The 5,952-nt window shown below is 36.9% G+C and overlaps 1 long non-coding RNA gene across 1 annotated transcript; it reads right to left on the reverse strand.

Annotated features, from left to right (window-relative positions):
- Positions 1–908: 908 nt before the first annotated feature.
- Positions 909–1,890, reverse strand: LOC131439224 (uncharacterized). Its single transcript, XR_009231085.1, has 4 exons — positions 1,761–1,890; positions 1,585–1,699; positions 1,321–1,520; positions 909–1,141 (listed from the first exon to the last, which is right to left on the reverse strand). It is a non-coding gene; the product is annotated as an uncharacterized LOC131439224 (long non-coding RNA).
- Between the last annotated feature and the right edge of the window lie 4,062 nt (positions 1,891–5,952).

Here is a 5,952-nt window from a genome sequence, read left to right on the forward strand (position 1 = left end):
ATACCAGTTTTAAATTTGACAGTAGAACTGGTCGAATAAATAAAACTAAAACAGATTGCTGGGGATTCTTTTGTTTCAGTTTCATTAGCGGCCCTTACACGATCATTAAAAGTGTCATTACTAAAAAGTAATGGCACTTTTAATGATCGTGTAAGGTCTACGAGTTCAGTAATGACACGAGTAATGATGGAATTCTGGATTTTCCATCATTACCAACATTATTTCTTCTTCTTATTTTTTTTGTGGAAGTGCTGAACATCTTTAGAACTATACACGAAAAAATTACAAAGTATAGATTTAAATTGTTAATATTTCATTAACCTTAACGTTTCAATGGCAAATCAAATTTATTTTCAGCTAAACAAAAATAAAAATATTGCTATTGCTATTGCTGGAGTAGTTACAAATTCTCATCATTAATAATGAACGTGTAATGCTAAAAAGTAATGATGTACAGTAATGCAGTAATGACGAGCGTTTGAGCAGAAGTGTCATTACTTAGTAATGACACTTTTTATGATCGTGTAAGGGCCGCTATTTACATTATAGACCACCCATATGAATCTTGCAGCTGCTGAATTTGCTCTTACACGAGCATTAAAAATGTCATTTTAAATGATGACTAAGTAATGATGTATTTCAAATTTGTTAGAAATCTCGTCATTACTGCACCATTACACGTTCATTAAAATGATATTATTTTTTAGTAATGACATTTTTAATGACTCGTGTAAGGGCCGCTAATCGCAAGAAAACCGGTAATGATTCTTTTTTGCTTGTTTGATTGCTTTATTTCTATTTCAGATGCTAATGATAGAAAACGAAAGAAAATTTTCATGTTTATATTCGGGTATAATATTGAATAGGTATCAAATTAGTGGTAACATTAATTCAAATGTGAACGAATTTACGACGATTGAGAGCTTCGATATTGAAAGTTCCGAATCATTTACGAGTCTAGTGGCACCGGCCCAACGATGTTATACTACGAGAGCAACAATCTCGAAACTAGATCAGATCTTTGAACGAACAGAGTGATGGCGTAAAAGATTTCGAAGATTAAGGTTGTAGCTGATATTTTTCCGTCGTCATCCATTCTGCCATTTTGTGGGGTGAAGTACTTCAGCATTGTCATATTACCCTAGAAGAGATGTTGAACAAACATTAAAACCTTAAACTAAAATTCGTGAAGCTTTAGCTTTATATAACCGGCTCCTGGGCTCGATACATATATCGAACAAGCGATGACCGCTTTGAGCATCCTTGGCTTCAGAAACATCGGTTCTGCGATAAACTGATTCTAGCTTTAATATCTCTTACCAGAGCTTATACATTCACCAACTCTTAGCGTCCGTTTCCATATGATTGCTAGAATTGTTTGCAGCAAAGATGACCTACCAGTACCCACCGATCCGACGACACCAATAACTATTCCTTTCCGGAAGTCGAGAATGAGATTGGTATCATAACCGAAAACTTTGAAACCAATCCAGATTGCTTTTTCAGTGCATCAAATCGATCTGTAACATTTCGCATTGAGATAACAACATTCAGGGGTAGTTGCGTTTCAGATACAAGTTTTACCTTCTTCGAACTGTCTCCGTTTAGGCCGGACTCCTCGTGATAGTTATTGTATTATTATTTTGTAAGTGTGTCTGCATAATATAACGAATTTTCGTAAGTCACATCGCTATCCTCCCTGTGGATATAATATAGAATATAGTGAACATTTGTATCGGTTGTTTTATTTAACGACATACCTAGAATATTTCAGAAGTAATCCAAGGAAAACTGGTTGCGACAGCTGGGCTACGATGTCATTATAGAAACGATGAATTCTAGAAAAATTTACTCGCACGAGAAAGTATGAAAAATGACTTCTCCATCATGTGCAACGAAAAAACGAAAGTGAAAATTCGCGGGTTACTAGACGAGGACCGATTTTTTTTATGTCATTTTTCATGGCTATGTGTGTGTCATGTCTGCTTTGAATGCAACCAGTAAGAATATATTTGATTTTATTTACAAGTTTGAGTTTTTTTCCGAACGTAAAAACTTCATGCGTTTTTATTTTTATCGTGAATGTTTGGATAAAAAAAGAATTATAACTAATCGCCTTGAAAAAATTCAGTTTTTGCGAAAATCTCCATGATTTTTGAATTTTTTTTTTGTGATTATTCGTCATTTTTGTATAAAACTATTTCGTGGCATTATAACTTGTGTATACGTTCTGAAAATGAATCATTAGAGCCCATCATTTTTATTCGTTTTTGCATTTCGAAGTATATTTGATGTCAATAGTTGCTACAGTATAGGACATCATAATGGCGGCCATGAAATTTTCTTTAATGCAAATTACGCTTAACCCAAGCAGCAATAAATCAAATAGCCCACAACAAATGTGTCATAAATGTACTTTAGAACCCTCAAAATTTGCTCTGAGTGAAACTGTCATCCAATGAACACGCACACATACAAAACTAGATTTATGAAAGAATTTAACTGACAATAATGTTTTAAAGAAAATGTTTGAAAGCAATATTAAGAGTGTTTGCATGGTTTTATTCTAGTACACATTGTTTTATTTTTAGTCCAGTTGTTAGTCTGGGAAAAAGTTTTATAAAAGCTTTAGAAACTATGATATTACTTGTCAAAAGAGACATTTATTATAGTCGTCATAAAACAGGTAGTGATTGAAAAATCAATTACAAAACTCCTATAAATTACAATCAAAACCATTAGGCATTCGAATTGTTACTTGGGAATGCAGCTTAAATTTTGTGGCTTTTAACGTTATAGAAAAGCATGGTAAGCTCAACATTTTCAATCATCACACGTAATGAGTACACTGATTTTAGCTCAACCTTCGATTCAAAGACAAATTTTCCGGAACGGATTTGGTAGAAGCAAATGGCATTGGTCTAGCCAGACTTAGTGGTCACATACCTTCCTTCTGTAAAAAAATAACACGATCAGGAACACGTCGACCATCATTAAAAAAGTACTTACGTACTACGGATAGAAACTTGATATAAAACTTTCGTTCTGTGTGTGAGTTAACGGGCGTACTGAAGCCTGCATCGTAGAGTAGAGCAGCGTATAACCAACTCGCTCGTAGTTAACCTCGAACGGATGTACCCAGTAAACATTCGGAATCTCAAACTTTGGCTGGTAACATTCTCCATCGACGGTGTAATTCGAGCGAACAAATGGATCGATTCGCTCGACCTCCATATGAACATCGGTAGTCTGAAATGATTTCATTTTGTCATCTTCGGTGTTTCCCGATGGATTGATGTCTCCTTGCGGTGTTGATAAAACATAATTTTTGCTAAAAACCTATTTGGTGAGAACGCTGAAAAGATGATAATAAATTGTGTCAGAAAAAAATATAATAAGTCAAATAAAACCATACTTAAGAGCAGTGTTGGTGATTAAAGATGGGCAATTCGCTCCTGAGCTGTTCCAGTGAATCGAATCATTGAAGTGAGCTGACAGCTCACAGCTCTTTTCAAAAGAACCGCAGCTTACCAGCTCACTCATTTGCTATCCAGTTCACCTCATTATGACGAAGGGAACACGCTACGAGCTTAACGGATCTTCGGCTCTTGAAGAGATTCAATTCAGTCGACATCAATTACAGATAAATTAATTCGCATTGCGTTCGCAAATCAATGATTCAGTTTCGATCATGCGTATGAAAGAAAAACGGCGCACAAAATGAACCTTCAGTTCAAACTGAAAGAGCTGATGAGCTGATACATCGAATCGATTCACTTTGGTGAGCTGATCGGTTCGGAGCTGTTCACCAAAATGAGCTGTTTTGCACACCTCTATTGGTGATTGCTGAAAATTTGACAGAAACTGCTATATTGCTATCTATATTGTATACAACATTTTCAATCCGGTAGCAGATGCTACAAGAACTCGAGTCTCTCAATGCATGAACTGTGAGAGAATTTTGCTACATTTCTTCGCTCCACTTCATACTCTGAGTATTTCACGCCCTTAAAAAAATTTAGTCTGATAATGATCGTTGCTGTGTGGAATTTCCCAAGAGAGAATCGCAAGTTGACAATTATCGCAGAAAATCGAATCGATGATTCAACTTGATAATTCTCGTAATAGGTTACAATATTTCAAAACCCTTGTGTGGAGCATTCACAGACATTTTTATAGACACAATTTATACAAAGTTTATATGCACATAGTTAGAATAAGCAGCAATAGTAAAATGATCCTATCGCAATTATCAACTGCCCATACAGAATCGGATCGCGAAACGAGGATAAGCGACCGTTTGTTGCTTCAGAGAGGATCCCCACAGCAGCGTGCTAACCTTTGATTCTCAGAAATGTCATCGAGAGAAATTCGTTCTCGCACTGTTGTCGATTCTATGTTAAATGAGCCATGCCGGGTTTTTGTTGTTGCGATGATTTCCGTTTCTCTTTGATGGCACTGATTCAATCGTGTGAAGAGTTGCCAGTGAACGTTCTTTGATACGATAAAAGCCATCCTTGCTTAAGAGTATGAAGAGCTACAGACAGATATTGTTTGATCGATTAGGAACTGTAAAACCAAGATGTATTCATTATCGGTTAACCGATCAGTTAAGCGACAATCAACGTGTGGTTTCAATTGTGTATCAAATAAAATTATCAAAAAGTGCAACATTTTATTCATCCAATTCGGAATCATTTAGATCATCACCAGCCTAAAAATGCCACCCACAGCACAATCACTCCATTAACCATGATGACTGTAATAGATTCCACAGTGCGATCCGCCAAATCCCTCCTTCAACGAAAAGAACAGAATCGTATGTGTGTACAAGTTTCTACATTTCGACGTTACCTTGCAAGCCCTTGAAGAAAAAATGTCCAGATTTTCAGTTAGTGCCAAACATTCGCCAGGCTGCGCGATAACTGGAGTAACTTAGTAGTGAAATCCCAATCTGAACTGGTCGTTTGTTTATGTTTACATGCTTGAATCCCGGCGCGCCATACTAAATTTCGTGAGAAAATTACCAACACAAACTGTCTTATCACGCCACCAGTGTATTTTACATCGTGGATCGAGCAGCCCACTCAGGCGAAAATTCTAGCACTGAACCGATCGAGCATTGAAAAATCATGTAGTCAAGTAAGAAATCATTGCTTATTCCGTCATTTCGATAATGTGGGTAGTATCTAATGATTCGGTGCTTCATCAGTCCGATCGAGATCTCAACAGTTCATTTAAACAGTAAACTTTGTATCATTACACAAATGAGATCAAAAACAAATTAAACCAACAGTTCGTACTCGCATCCCATAAGACGCAGTCGACAATTGCTTACGGTCGAGACGATAAGAACAAAGACAATACAGTGTAGTGAACAATAGAGTTCACGAAAAGGGCAAAGCCTGAAAGTTGGCCTACAAGACCAAATTCAATTTGTATTGATTTCAAGCGCTGCAAAGTTAGACCAGCAGCAACCGAAATTGAAACCTTGCTTAAGGAACGAATGCATCTAAACGTTAATGATGTAAGTGAGATTCAATTCAACAAGGCGTCTAACTGTGTGTACATTATGTTCAAACGTAAAAAACGCAGACCAGCTATGGGTATGTTCGGAAGAGTATGTCGCAGTACGGTGAAGTTCTTTCCATCGAAAGGGAAGTATGGCGGAATTTTTTTCCGGGTATCCGGAATGGCGTGCGAGTGGTACGTATGCAACTACGTAAAGCAATTCCATCTTACATAATTTGTGATCAAGCCGGGATACATCCGTGTAAAACGCTGATTACGTATGAAAATCAACTGATTACATGTCAGTTTTGTGAACAACCTGCACACTACGGCAAACCTTGCACTGAAACTGCGAAAGAACATCTTCAAACAAAAACAACCGCCCAACAACGGAAACTAGTGAGCGCAGTACTCCTGTTGTACCATCAAACCCACCACCAA

The sequence above is a fragment of the Malaya genurostris genome, chromosome 1 (assembly GCF_030247185.1).
Source record: "Malaya genurostris strain Urasoe2022 chromosome 1, Malgen_1.1, whole genome shotgun sequence".
Lineage (NCBI taxonomy): Eukaryota > Metazoa > Arthropoda > Insecta > Diptera > Culicidae > Malaya > Malaya genurostris.